The sequence below is a fragment of the Oncorhynchus mykiss genome, chromosome 22, assembly GCF_057628025.1.
Source record: "Oncorhynchus mykiss isolate SJ-2025 chromosome 22, ASM5762802v1, whole genome shotgun sequence".
Lineage (NCBI taxonomy): Eukaryota > Metazoa > Chordata > Actinopteri > Salmoniformes > Salmonidae > Oncorhynchus > Oncorhynchus mykiss.
Window position 1 is genome coordinate 3,547,029 of NC_143043.1, and position 15,341 is coordinate 3,562,369.

A 15,341-nucleotide genomic window follows, 5' to 3' on the forward strand; every position below is an offset into this window, starting at 1 on the left:
CTAACTCTGGTAGGCCTGAAACATTTATCCTTCCCTCAAGTTCAACTATCGGAGTCAGTTGTAGCGCTGGGGTGCACTGCTTTCATATTGTAGGCCTGCAGTAGCTAAAGATTAACAACAGCCACACCATACCAAACCTTCACAAACATTTCTAAACTTTACTTGGGTTATATCAAAAGTAAGTCAAGCCATTGTTTATCGGGAAAATACGAGCAGAAGAGCGAATGTAAACCATAGAAAAAACACACTACCCTCCCCTGTGGCCCCCCCCAAAACACGCAAAACTCCTCTATTTTGGACCCCCCCCCCCCCCCATAATTTCGATCTGTCCCTTTTGGATCCCAATATATATTTAAATAAAGATGTAATGTGAATTGTGAAATGTTAATTATGTATAGGTAACATATTTCATCCTTTGCTACTCAATTCATTTCTCTACTGGGAGAATAAAGACTAATTTGAATATAACAGCACTATTAGATAAAAAGGTGTTATCTAGAACCATAGGATAAACCTTTGAAGAACCCCTTTTGATTCCAGTAAGAACTCATTTTGGTTCCATGTAGAACCCTCAGTGTAAAGGGTTCTACATGTAACCTAAATTTGTTCTAACTGGAACCAAAAGGGGTTCTACAATGAACCAAAAAGAGTGCACGTATGGGGACAGCCGAAGAACCCTTTTGGAATCCTAAGAGTGTGGAAGGAGGAAGATTGTTTAGTACCTTGGTGACTGCAGCCTATAAGCCCTCAGCAGAGAGAGTGAGAGGTAGAGGGAGAGAGAGAGAGAAAGAGGGAGGGGGACATGGAGAGTGGGAGAGTAAATAAGGGGAAGGAGTTGTGTCACTGTTGAACTCTGAGAGTTCACGCACATAAGCACACACGCATCACCCAGAGAGAGTGCACTGAGAATGCTGCTCAATTGCACGCACATTCACACTCACACACACACAGACACACACACACACTGAGAGAGAGCCCTGAGGGGGATAAGGCAGCAGCTTTAGGGCAGGAGTGTACAACCATCCCAGAGAAGGAGAAAGAGAGATGAGAGAGTGGAGGAGTGCAGAGAATTTATTGGACTGATGATAATGCTGTCTCTGGCCCCTCCTCTCCCCCTCTCCCCTCTGACCCACTCTCTCTCTTTCTCTCTCTTTTTTCTCTTTGTCTCCTTCACTGGCCCTGACCCTAAGTCCATCCTTGGGGTCAGGGCCAGTGAAGACCTGTAAAGACCCATCTTCTTGCGCCGGCCCACTAGCTTTCTAAGCGCCATGTCTCCCACTCGCCTAGCGTAGTACTGACTACTAAACGCCTCCCTGACTCACCTATTGCTGTTCTTTGGACCGTATGATCACTCGGCTACACAGCTGATGCCCCCTGGACAGTTTCAATAGCACGGTACATCATGTAGTTTATCTGTCGGCCACAGCCTCGAACTCAGGTCATGTATGTACCTAACTGACCCGCTCTGCCCATTCATCGCCATTTACCCGTTGTTTTCTTAACTCTTGAAACTACCCCTCCCGGACCCGGGAGAATTGTCATCAACTACACTAATTAGCATAACGCAACGGACAAAAAATCTTACAAGAAAATATTCATATTCATGAAATCACAAGTGAAATATAGTGAAACACAGCTTAGCCTTTTGTTAATCACCCTGTCGTCTCAGATTTTGAAATTATGCTTTACAGCCAAAGCAAGACAAGCATTTGTGTAAGTTTATCGATAGCCTAGCATAGCATTATGTCCAGCTAGCAGCAGGAAGCTTGGTCACAAAAATCAGAAAAGCAATCAAATTAAATCGTTTACCTTTGATGAGCTTCGGATGTTTTCACTCACGAGACTCCCAGTTAGACATCAAATGTTCCTTTTGTTCCATAAAGATTATTTTTTATACCCAAAATACCTCTGTTTCTTGTCCACGTTTTGTTGAGAAATCCACCGGAAATTGCGGTCACGACAACGGCGGGAAAAACTCCAAATTAGATCCATAATATCGACAGAAACATGGCAAACGTTTTTTATAATCATCCTCAAGGTGTTTTTCAAATATCTATTAGATAATATATTAACAGGACAATTGGCTTTTCAGTAGGAGCGAGAGGAACAATGGCCGCCTTTGTCTATTACGCACAAATCACTCTGAGAGCCACCACCTGACCACTGATGCAATGTTGTCGTTCACGCTCATTTTTCAAAATAAAAGCCTGAAAATATGTCTAGTGGCTGTAGACACATTAGGGAAGCCATAGAAAAAGGAATCTGGTTGATATCCCTTTCAATGGGCAATAGGGATGCATAGAAACACAGGGGTTTCAAAATAAGAGTCACTTCCTGATTAGATTATAGATATCATCCTGAGGAATCTGCCCTCTAAATACACCTCTGCTGTCTTCTACCAAATCTCTGCGATCACATTGCCTGCATTCGTAATGGTTCCCTAAAACACTTCAGCGAGCAGGCCTTTCTAATCGACATGGCCCGGGTATCCTGGAAGGATATTGACCTCATCCCGTCAGTAGAGGATGCCTGGTTATTCTTTAAAAGTGCTTTCCTCACCATCTTAAATAAGCATGCCCCATTGTAAATATGTAGAACTAAGAACAAATATAGCCCTTGGTTCACTCCAGACTTGACTGCCCTAGACCAGCACAAAAACATCCTGTGGCGTACTGCATTAGCATCGAATAGCCCCCGCAATATGCAACTTATCAGGGAAGTTAGGAACCAATGTACACAGTCAGTTAGGAAAGCAAAGGCTATGTTTATCAAACAGAAATTTGCATCTTGTAGCAAAAATTCCCAAAAGTTTTGGGACACTGTAAAGTCCGTGGAGAATAAGAACACCTCCTCCTAGCTGCCCACCACCGATAAATCCACGATAATCGAGAATTTCAACAAGCATTTTACTACGGTTGGCAATTCTTTCCACCTGGCTACCTCTACCCCGGCCAACAGCTCTGCACCCCCCACAGCAACTTGCCAAAGCCCCCTCACCCCTGCTTCTCCCAAATCCAGATAGCTGATGTTCTGAAAGAGCTGAAAAATCTGGATCCCTACAAATCAGCTGGGCTCGACAATCTGGACCCACTCTTTCTAAAAATATCCACCGAAATTGTTGCAACCCCTATTACACACCACTGCGACCTGTATGCTCTTGTTGGTTGGCCCTCGCTTCATATCGTCGCCAAATCCACTGGCTCCAGGTCATCTATAAGTCTTTGCTAGGTAAAGCCCCGCCTTATCTCAGCCTACTGGTCACCATTACAATACCCACCCATAGCACGTGCTACAGGAGGTATATTTCACTGGTCATCCGCAAAGCCAAATCCTCATTGGCCGCCTTTCCTTCCAGTTCTCTGCTGCCAATGACTGGAACGAATTGAAAAAATCACTGAAGCTGGAGACTTATATCTCCCTCTCAAACTTTAAGCATCAGCTGTCAGAGCAGCTTACCGATCACTGTACCTGTACACAGCCATTCTGTAAATAGCACACCAGACTTCCTCATACCCATATTGTTATTTATTTTTGCTATTTTGCACCCCAGTATCTCTACTTGCACATCATCATCTGCACATCTATCACCTCTGTGTCAATGCTAAATTGTAATTACTTCACCACTATGGCTTATTTATTACCATACCTCCCTAATCTTTCTACATTTTCACACACTGTACATAGACTTTTTCTATTGTGTTATTGACCGTACGTTTCTTTATTCCATGTGTAACTCTGTTGTTTTTGTCGCACTGCTTTGATTTATCTTGGCCAGGTCGCAGTTGTAAATGAGAACTTGTTCTCAACTGGCCTATCTGGTTAAATAAAGGTGAAATTAAAAATGTAATCCTATAGGAACCATCGCTTCAGTAAGCTGCCGCTGCATTAACTAACAGTCAGATGTACACTGTACACCATTATACAGTATCAATGTCTAAGATACTATGTGGTTACATTAAAAACACATTTACTTACATTTCCAGTTATGGGTCATCAACGTAACTGTTGTTATTTGATCCCCATTTCTTTTTTAAACATGTAATGTGACTGGCTACAGAATGCATTTCTCTACTGGAACAATAAAGTCTGATTTGAATTGAACTAGAAGCAGAAGATTGGTGACTGCAGCCTAAGCCCTCTGCAGAGAGAGAGAGTGGTGGAGAGAGAGGGGAAGGGAGAGGAGCACAGAGAGAGAGAGAGGTGGAGAGAGAGGGGAAGGGAGAGGAGTACAGAGAGCGAGGGAGAGAGAGGGGAAGGGAGAGGAGCACAGAGAGATAGAGAGAGAGAGAGAGGTGGAGAGAGAGGGGAAGGGAGGGGAGCACAGAGAGAGAGGGAGGTGGAGAAAGAGGGGAAGGGAGAGGAGCACAGAGAGAGAGAGGTGGAGAGAGAGGGGAAGGGAGAGGAGTACAGAGAGAGAGGTGGAGAGAGAGGGGAAGGGAGAGGAGTACAGAGAGAGAGGGAGGTGGAGAGAGAGGGGAAGGGAGAGGAGTACAGAGAGGGAGGTGGAGAGAGAGGGGAAGGGAGAGGAGCACAGAGAGAGAGGGAGGTGGAGAGAGAGGGGAAGGGAGAGGAGCACAGAGAGAGAGGGAGGTGGAGAGAGAGGGGAAGGGAGAGGAGTACAGAGCGAGAGGGAGGTGGAGAGAGAGGGGAAGGGAGAGGAGTACAGAGAGAGGGAAGTGGAGAGAGAGGGGAAGGGAGAGGAGTACAGAGACAGAGAGAGAGGGGAAGGGAAAGGAGTACAGCGAGAGAGGGAGGTGGAGAGAGAGGGGAAGGGAGAGGAGTACAGAGAGAGAGGGAGGTGGAGAGAGAGGGGAAGGGAGAGGAGTACAGAGAGAGAGGGAGGTGGAGAGAGAGGGGAAGGGAGAGAAGTACAGAGAGAGAGGGAGGTGGAGAGAGAGGGGAAGGGAGAGGAGTACAGAGAGAGAGTGAGGTGGAGAGAGAGGGGAAAGGAGAGGAGTACAGAGAGAGAGCGAGGTAGAGAGAGAGGGGAAGGGAGAGGAGTACAGAGAGAGAGGGAGGTGGAGAGAGAGGGGAAGGGAGAGGAGTACAGAGAGAGAGGGAGGTGGAGAGAGAGGGGAAGGGAGAGGAGTACAGAGAGAGAGGGAGGTGGAGAGAGAGGGGAAGGGAGAGGAGCACAGAAAGAGAGGGAGAGTAAATAACGGGAAGGAGTAGAGTCACTGTTGATCTCTGAGAGGTAGGTAAATGTATTTCCATTCAACATCATATTTTTCCTAAGCTCTAACCCTTACCCTAACCTTCATCCTAACCCAAACCCTAAACCTAACTACTAACCCTAATTCTAACCCTAATTGTACCCTTTCCCCAAACCTGACCACTAAGCTTAAAATAGCCTTTGTCCTCATGGAGACATGGGAAATGTCCTCGTGGGAGAATTTTCTTTGTTTTACGATCCTTGTGAGGACTTTTGGGGATTATAGGTACACCAAAATGATAGAAGAGCCAATCAACACATACACACACACACACCACCCAGAGAGAGTGAAATCCACATGTTTACCCAGGTTTACTCCTCCCCCAAATCGGTGCAACTGAAGTTTTTGTGTCAGGGCAAACAGCCGCTGAGTTGACACCACTTTAATGTGGGGGAAAGGGTGTGTATGTGTGTGAATGTGCCTGCGTGTGTGTGTGTTGGGGGGTTCCACAGAGGTCATTATATTCTGTTTTTTAACATTCCCGACCATTCAGTCATGGTAAGTATTGAAATGGTACTCTCTGCTTTCTATGGAACTGAAACCTGTGAGCTGTGTGAGTCTCATATACAATCATGACCACTCAAATCTGTAGATCTTTCAAAATCACTCCTTTGACTGCTTCTGTGAAACGTACCAATTTAATGGTTGTTTTTAAAGCTGTTTTTAGTCTGCCTTCAGCGCTGCCATGAGCACAGGTTGTTGTGCTGCTTCGCCCACAGATCTGAGGCACATGATGAAATCATCAGGCTGCCTCTTTCAGGACTGTTGTGTGAAAGAGTGTGAGAGTATTCACTCAATGGTTAAAGAGGGATCTCCCATGGTGCAGCTTGGTGTGAAGTGTGTGTTCCGCGTATGTGTCCGTTGATGTGTGTGTGTGTGTGTGTCTGTGCCTGTGTGTTGAGAGTATTCACTCAATGGTTAAAGAGGGATCTCCCATGGTGTAGCTTGGTGTAAAGTGTGTGTTCCGCGTGTGTGCGTTGATGTGTGTGTGTGTGTGTGTCTGTGCCTGTGTGTTGAGAGCATTCACTCAATGGTTAAAGAGGGATCTCCCATGGTGCAGCTTGGTGTGAAGTGTGTGTTCCACGTATGTGTGTTGATGTGTGTGTCTGTGCCTATGTGTTGAGAGTATTCACTCAATGGTTAAAGAGGGATCTCCCATGGTGCAGCTTGGTGTGAAGTGTGTGTTCCGTGTGTGTGCATTGATGTGTGCGTTGATGTGTGTGTGTGTTGGTTAGTGGTCTCCTATGGTGCTATGGTGTGAGGTGTGTTTTTACAGCGTGGTGTGTGTGTGTGTGTGTGTGTGTGTTGGTTAGTGGTCTCCTATGATGCTTTGGTGTGAGGTGTGTTTACAGCGTGGTGTGTATGTGGTGTGTGTGTGTTGGTTAGTGGTCTCCTATGGTGCTATGGTGTGAGGTGTGTTTACAGCGTGGTATATGTGTGTGGTGTGTGTGTGTGTTGGTTAGTTGTCCCCTATGATGCTTTGGTGTGAGGTGTGTTTACAGCATGGTGTGTGTGTGCACATTGTTCTATCTACCTAGGGGGACTCTGATGTACAGAGACAACAACACGTGGTAACTCAGTGACTGTGTCTGTGTGTCGTGCATGCCTGCGTTTGTATATGTTAGTGCAGTGCAGCAGTGTGGGTGCAAGCAGAGGTCACAGGAGTGTGTGTGTAGCAGACAGTTTTAGACGTGGAACAGAAGAGGCCCTAGGAAGCCAGACTAACTTTACAAATAGTGGGTAAAACCTCCAACACACAGACTGGATAGAAAACACTTGATTCCTACTTTAACTCTGACTATGTTCCCCTCGATTCTGAAGAGGAGTTCTTTATTTCCCACAGTTTGACAATATGAGAGGCAGAGGTGGTTAGATATCTATAGGCGGCTGTAAAGGCTGCACTGCTACTGAACACAGTCTGACCTTTCTAAGTGAATAATAATTGCTGTTATTCTATTCTTACTGGGCACAGAAAGTACTTTGATGCATAGATACCTCATGTTGCAGACAATAAAGGACTGAACATGGCTGGAAATACAGGGGTTGTTTTGGGGTGTTGTGAGTAGTAGCATATCATGAAAAGGCAACCAACACATCAAACAGCTTATAGATAACGTGTGGCAACATTCACATGACAAAGTTACCATACTTGCATAAGAAATGCAACAGAAAAACCTCGGCTGGAGGTCTGAGGTCTGTTTAGAAGTGTGCGTGTGTGGATGTGGTTGCCTGTGTGTGTCTGTGTGCAACACAGTGCATCCAGCGACCTCATCAACCCTATCCTATCAGCAATACTGACACAGGATCCCCCTAGCAGAAATAAACCAGGCCCCAGGGCAATCCACTGGGATAGAGGGACTTCTGTGTGTGTTTACATGGGTATCATCACTCTAAAAAGTAGAGCCCGTTTTCTCACAGGTGCTGAGGCCCTGACTGGGGCATTGAGGATATGATATTAAGTCTGTGTTTGTGTGTTTACATGTACCATATTCAACTCTCCTGTCCTGCCTGTCAAAACTATAATCAAATCAGGCTGTTCATCTTGGTTTGGATGCATCTCTCATACATATGGGTGTGTTTAAATCTTTATCAAATCATGTTATACCTCCATTGTAATGTATTTTGCTTAGTATTGAATACTTCATTAGGTTTCATCAAATGGGTTTAATATGAGCCTGCTGTGTCAGTAAACTGACTACTTTTGCTCCCTTTATTGTTGAGCTACTGTACACAATATGTTTACAGTGAATTTTTTTATCAAACATTAGGTTAAGGAGGGCTTTGCTCAAGTCTGATGTAGTGTATTTTGTTATATGCACATTAGTTCACTCAATATGCAACCATTCCAGCCTTAACTACAATGGTTAGTAGCTCCATTAGGTAGTGCAGTCTGCACTGTAAAACATGATTATCAGAAGGTTTGCATGGGCATGAGTTTAGGCTTTCCATGGTGACATCATCATGTGGTAAATTGGTGATTGGGTCAATCACAAAGTGAGTTCCAAACCTCTCTGCCAGTTCCTCCAGACAGTTTTCAGTTTCCCTACTCAGACAACTCCGAGATAGTCCTAGCAAAGTTTTGCCCATTTTATTGGAAATCTAGTACAGTAAGGTACTTAAACTTAATGTTTTTTTGAGCTGAAAGACGATGGCCAGAGCATACCTATGATGTTGAACAACGATTTTAAGTCAATAATTCATCATTTTAGTCAAAATATGATATATTTGCATGACGTGACAAATCCGAACTGTCTTTGAAATGACTGCAAATGATTTTCTTTTTTTTTTCAAATTAGAAACACTGGAAAAGTTATCCCTCTTCGCGACTGAGCCAAACAGCCTTACATGTTCTTACTCCTGCTTTATACAGCTATTTTCCCATATCTATCTTTCCGTCTGTGTGTGTGTGTGTGTGTATGTATGAGTGGGTTGGTTCTCCTATCCTTGTGGGGACCTCTGTTTGTAGCTTTGTCCATGTTTATGTGTCTCACTTCATCCGTTTGTCTATCAGTTTTAAGCTGTAAACGTTTGTGAGTGTAGGGTTTCTGGTCGCAAAATCAAAGACCGGGGTTTGCGTGATTTACACTCACGAGGTCTCCATCCTCATGTTGACCATCAGTGGAGGACTTTCCTCATCTTGGAAGGGTCGGAAGAAACTGTACGCGCTTCAGTCTGCAATGCGCATTTCACCTGGGATCCCTTTTTGAATTACTTGCCGGAAGAGATGGACTTTCAAAATTCGACTCAATGAAGATGTTGTTCCGACCATCTACCTGGATGGTGTAAGTAAAGAGAGCTTCTCAGCTAGCTAGTTAGCAGATCAAATGTCAATTCTAGACTTGCTTCTTCTAGTTAGCTACATCATTACAAGAAATGCTTATGCAAGTAACTAGCTAGTTAGCTAGCTAATTATATTAGCTATTTGACTAGCAAGCTGACTGCTGACTAGCTAGTTGATTAGCTAGCTGTGATAAATGCATGTTATCAAAACATCTTAATGAAGCGAGTTCAGTTCAAGTTAGCTAGCTAGCTACCAACTATTTGGTTTAGGGCAAAACTTATCCAAAACTGTAGAATATACAAATATATTTACAGGTTTCTAGAACACGAGAGATCGGCTAGAGATAATGCTGGCTTGTGATTTCTCTGTGCAAGCATCCCCACAAAAGAGGAGCAAGGGTGAGCTTCTTTAGTCTTTCTGCATCATTTACAGCCACCCTTTTCCAGACAAAATACAAGAGCGTCTATTGCAATACAGCAACACTGGTGTGCATGCCTGAAACTTTATCTCCTTCCATTACAGTAAAAATGGCAAGAGTGGACTACTCTAGCGATGACTCCATACTCCAGTTATAACCCTGATGATGACACGGACACCATCTGCGATGGCCAACTGTAAGATGACACTATAGTGAGCATGTAATGGCAATTTAGGGGTGAGTGTGTTGTTGTACTGACCCATTCGATCAGTGAACTGCCTTGCTGTGCCAAAATACTACATGTCGACTAATGTAGACAGTGGAGAAAGTGTACCTACACTTTTTTTAATCACTATTGCAGAGTCCCTGACATACTGTACCTGTTCACATATACATTGTGTACAAAGACTGTCTGCTGCAGCTTTTCCACTGTTGTCCGGTTTGTACCAGAACATGGAGCATCACAAAGCGGTTCAAATGCTCCCTGATTTCCATTGTCAGATATGCCCTCACTGCGACCACACCAAGACGTGGAAGAGTCAGCCGTATGTGTCCGACAACCCTGCAGGCAACCTCCACCTAACTGCAGCTATTGCTTTCACAGGCTCTTATTTTGCTCAGACAAACAAGGTAAAGCAATACATGTTGTACTGTCACCTAATACCTTTAATGTAAGCCCATAATGCTGAACTACTTTTTTTACGTGCTTTATTTCCGTTTCAGTTCCTGAATCCTCTAAAAGTGCAGACCATATTTTAATCGATGTTTTGCAGACATCAGAAAACGGTCCAACCATATACTAGCAGTGGAAGTCAGAGTCGTCCAGCAGTATGTCGGGGAACCTTTGGATCTTGGAGGGGATATGACAGCAGACTAGCCAGGCCACTGTGCAACATTTGGTTCGTAAAACGTATTTGCATGCTTTCCACTTTTGAATTCCATGTGGAGAACGGCACACATGACTGCATGTCCTACGCATACTTGACCATACGCATGCATATACAAATGTCAACAAATCTCTTGTGTTGGACGGACATTGATCTCATACTCTAACATCTAACAGGGTCCTACACCTTGGTCAACAACAGAGTGCTTGATGTACAACTTTTAACTTGCTTTTCCTCCATGGAGTACCTTTTTCAGTGCCATGTTGGTAATGGCAATCCTGAATCCTGATTTGGGAGCCTCTGTGCCCAGTCTAACAAAGATTGAGGGAAACATTGCCAATGATACTGTTAATCTCTTCCACAGCACAAAGAGGTTGGCAATAGTCAGAGAATGGAGAAGGAGGGACTGCTGAGGAGCATTGTTTTTGGAGGAGGCAGATGTCAGCATCGGCTCCATTATCACAGATCAACACTTCTCAATCCAGAAGTTCCTGAGGGAGGAGATGCCTGACATTAAGCACTACTACGATGGGTGCCATGTGGCTAAATGTATGTAGTTGTTAAATTTTCATGTTTCAGTAAGTGTGGGTATGAGGGGGGGAATGCACAGGCAACAAGTGTGTGTAATACTACGGTTATTTTGCATCTATCCAGCCGCGTGGAAAAACTTGATGTCCCTGGGAAGGAGAGAAACTGTCAGACGGTTACTGGCTGGCGGAGGTCAATGTGAATGTTAAACATAATTGTGATGTTCACTTACATGTCTGACATGTTGTCTTACAGACTTCTCCTTGCAGCCATTCACTACAACGAGAATGCAGACAGGCCTCAGGTAACCACTGCAGCCGGAGAACCCAGGTCCATGATTCGGTTCCCTAAGTGGAAGAAAGGAGGCTATTCCATCCAAATGTATGGTAATTATTCCCCCCATTGCTTTAGCAGTCGTTATTACTCAAATGTTATAACTGCCCGTATATGTCATTTATTTTTCAAAGCTATGTCCACAAACTCCTGGAGCTACTGTTCCCGGATGTAGTGGGAGATCCAGGGCCATACCAACAGCTGCTGGAAAGCGAAACTATCTTCTTTGAATATGACAGAGAAGAGTGACACCGTGGCCATACACTAGTCTTGCTTTGTCTCTCTGGAGAATGCTTGAGTATGTATCGGTCTAGAAGTTAAACATTGATCTATGATGGTTATAACAACTGTTTGTATACAGCCATGACAGACAGGTATCACTATTCAACTGTTTTACCACACTTTACATCTACCTCTGTCTGTTGAGTCTGCTACAGGAACGCTGCGCTGTGTGATGACCGGAGACTGGATGAGAAAGCAGTTGCAACCGTCAACACATTAAATGTGTTCTACCACGGCACACTGAAGAACTGTGCTCAGAGTGCAGTCTACACATTCATTCAAGTATAGTGAAGGTAAGTCATGGAATCCTATCACTAGGATATGTTGATGTTGGATTTGGAGCCATGACAGACGGGACTGAATCATATCAACACATAAGTTCTGCCATAAATCTCCCACTGACATCACAGCATGATTTGAGCAAAAGTCAAAGCACATAAATCTCAAGCTAGGATTCCACCTACACTCTTAGAAAAAAAAAGGTGCTAACTAGAACTAAAAAGGGTTCTTCGGCTGTCGCCATAGGATAACCATTTGACGAACCCTTGTTGATTCCAGGTAGAACTGTTTTGGATTCCATCTAGAACCCTATCCACAGAGGCATATCCTTTTTTCTAAAAGTTTACAATATTTTCAATTAACTAACTCTACTTTTTTGTCATGTGCTTTACAGGACTGCTGTGCTGCGTGAGATCAGATGGACAGATGCTGAGGCAGTGGTTATATAGCAATAAAGAAGTGGAATAAAATGTATTCCAATCTACAAAAAGCCTACAGGTGTAATCTACTCCACTATTTGCTCAGAGTTAGATTTCCCAATTGACTTGGGGTTAATTGATATTTCAGTTACTATAGGGATGTCCAGTCCCCCTTTGATTAGAACCCTGCCTGTGCTCTAACACAGCATACTTTTAATTTACCTACCCATGTATTTCAGCATCCGTGTTCTTTTGACTGTATGCATTGGATATGGCATGTAGGCCATATGGGGTTGAGACATACAGGGCAAAACCTGGGTGGTCAGTAGCATTAACACATGTTAATGCACTTGGCCCATCACCTGTACAGTGCATGCATACATACGTTCCTACTAAATTCCTCATTTTATGGTATACACATTGCCGGGCCGCCAGTGCTATGTCTTTATAGAACACTAGTTAGCCAACTAATAATGTTCTGTAGTTGCATGAACAGTGTGCTCAAAGATTATGATAACTAACCCTGTACGCTATCATCTGCGTTGTGTGATGGTAGCTATATCATTGGAAATAGGTTTATTGTGTGACCAACAAAGGGCTCATAACAACCACTATACAGTATGTAATGTATGTGTCTCTCAGTCATTTCGTTGTATGATTGATGATTATGTACTGAGTATGAAATGCAATCAGAAACATAAGCTTCCTCCTCTACCTCTCTGCAGCACAGATTCTCACTGGCAGTGGATACAAGAGCACCCATTTGGAGAGAACATTAGATGGCAAAGTTTTCCCTAAATGCTTATGACAAACTATTTCCAGAACCAACCATAGCCAGTGTTATGAGTGAAGATGGAATGTGTTGTTGTTTATCATTGCCTGGGTACAAGGTCATCACTAGAGCATCATGGGTAGGTCACATTCATTCGGAGGTATCTGAGTGTACCGGTACCGCTGTATCACAGAAAAGTAGCATGTTAGGCTGTATGCTAGCTAGCTGTATCACACAAAAGTAGCATGTTAGGCTGTATGCTAGCTAGCTATATGTGAATAAACCACCAGACATCACAAGTAAAGTTACAACATCTGCTTATCTTTATACACATCATCTGGTGTCAAAAGCTAGAAGATTAGCTATGGCATAAGGACTCAAAAGAATTGATCCCCTTGTCTTTGTCGAAAATAACAGATAACATTACTAGCTATAATCTAGCTAGATAACATTAGCTAGCATGCTAGCTAGCTGTCAGTGTCATCCCAATCAGCAAGCTGCCAGTGTCAGTGCCCTCCCCTCCCTATTTGTTGTTGTTTCACTCCACTCTACGTGGAATTCACCACAACGATGTGTGCGCACACCCCCAATTCATGCCTATCTATTAGTAGCCTTGTGTGGATAAAATCAAATCAATTTAAACTTTATTTGTCACATTGCCCAAATACAACAAATTGTAGACCTTACCATGAAATGCTTACTTACAAGCCCTTAACCAACAGTGCAGTTCAAGAAGAGTATTATTTACCAATAAAATAAAGTAAAACAATTATAAAAAGTAACACAATAAAATAACAATAACGAGGCTATATACAGGGAGTACCGAGTCAGTGTCCTGGGGTACAGGTTAGTTGAGGTAATTTGTACATGTAGGTAGGGGCGAAGTGACTATGCATAGATATTAAACAGCGAGTAGCAGCAGTGTACAAAACAAATGGAGGGTGGGGTGTAAATGTAAATAGTCCCGTGGCCATTTGATTAATTGTTCATCAGTCTTCTGGCTTGGGCGTAGAAGCTGTTAAGGAGCCTTTTGTTCCTAGACTTGGCGCTCCTGTACCGCTTGTTGTGCAGTAGCAGAGAAAACTTTGGTGATTGGAGTCTCTCTGACAATTTGATGGGCTTACCTCTGACACCGCATATTATATAGGTCCTGGATGGCACGAAACTTGGGTCCCAGTAAATGTACTGGACCGTATGCACTACCCTCTGTAGCACCTTACGGTCAGATGCCGAGCAGTTGCCATACCAGGCAATGATGCAACCGGTCAGGATGCTCTCGATGGTGCAGCTGTAGAACTTTTTGAGGATCTGGGGACCCATGCCAAATCTTTTCAGCGAGTAGACAAGGAACTGAAATTGAGATTCTCGCCTATGTTCTCCTCCCTATACAGTAGGCACTCATAAAGGTATAGATTTAGGCATTCACTTAATTTTCTGTTCCTACTTCAAACCAAATACTCTTGACAACTTTATCTTTAGTACTTTTTCCAAGGCTCATGTGGAAGAAAATAAAACTCCAGCCTTAAACTACACTGAACAGATCTAGCGGCTAGGGGTGGGTTAATTAGGAATGAGCCAAATAATTAACAGTAACCAGAATGACAAGAAACCTATCTGTGTGTTTAAAAATATACTAAGACTTCCTCATGCACCAACAAAGGAAGAGCACAGAGAACAGTGTGGACATCATGTAGTTCCTAAAAGGATTACATATCATGGTAACACTTTTCTTGACACCCGGCGTCAGAACACGAGATGATGGTAATCATAAATGTATTTTATATCATAGGCTTACTAATCTAACCTGGTACATCAACAGTATGTCATTGGTTTAAATTGTTAAAATATCTACCATAGAAACATTTGTATATGTTGTCTAAAATCACTTGTGATAGGTGCTGGGCTTGATTTAATTTGCCTGGAACAATGGAACCAATGGACTAGTCACAAAGGGGCAAACTATTGCAGTCTTTCAAATACTCTTATTATACTTTCAAGGTTTACAAGTAGTTGCTGTTTAAGTTAGACCTAGATCTGATTCCAGCATTATGTGCAGTGCTCTAAAGATCCTCCGTCTTAACTGTTGTCTAGATCATGACACCACAGAATGTCAACCAAAGCATCATCCTTCCAGTATTCAATGCCCTCTGTCATCAAGGTCATCAAACTCTACATTTGGAAATGACAGGGAGCAAAGGAGAGTAGTTAACAGTGTTATCACAAGTTTGGCAACACAGTATCATAATTGATTTCAGTATAACTAATAGATGTCATATTTGTGAGAAAAAAACCAACAGCTGTTTTTACCTGCGACTTCATGCACAGAGCAGGCCAGAGATCCTTTACAGTTGAGTTGTAGGTGACCTGGCGACGCAAGTCTGCATCAAGGCTATACTTAAGCTACTCCTGGTAGTGTTGAAACTAGGACA

The 15,341-nt window shown here is 43.4% G+C and overlaps 1 protein-coding gene across 3 annotated transcripts in view; it reads left to right on the plus strand.

The window, feature by feature from the left end:
- The window catches only part of klf12b (KLF transcription factor 12b), a 163,293-nt gene that overhangs the window by 22,234 nt on the left and 125,718 nt on the right, over positions 1–15,341 (plus strand). Inside the window, exon 1 of one of the 3 annotated variants that reach the window (XM_090215165.1) lies at positions 5,575–5,711. The exons of the other annotated variants lie outside the window; for them this stretch is intronic. The gene's annotated coding sequence lies outside the window, so the exon portion shown is untranslated. Of the gene's footprint in view, positions 1–5,574; positions 5,712–15,341 lie in introns of those variants that run through there. 3 annotated transcript variants of the gene reach the window in all.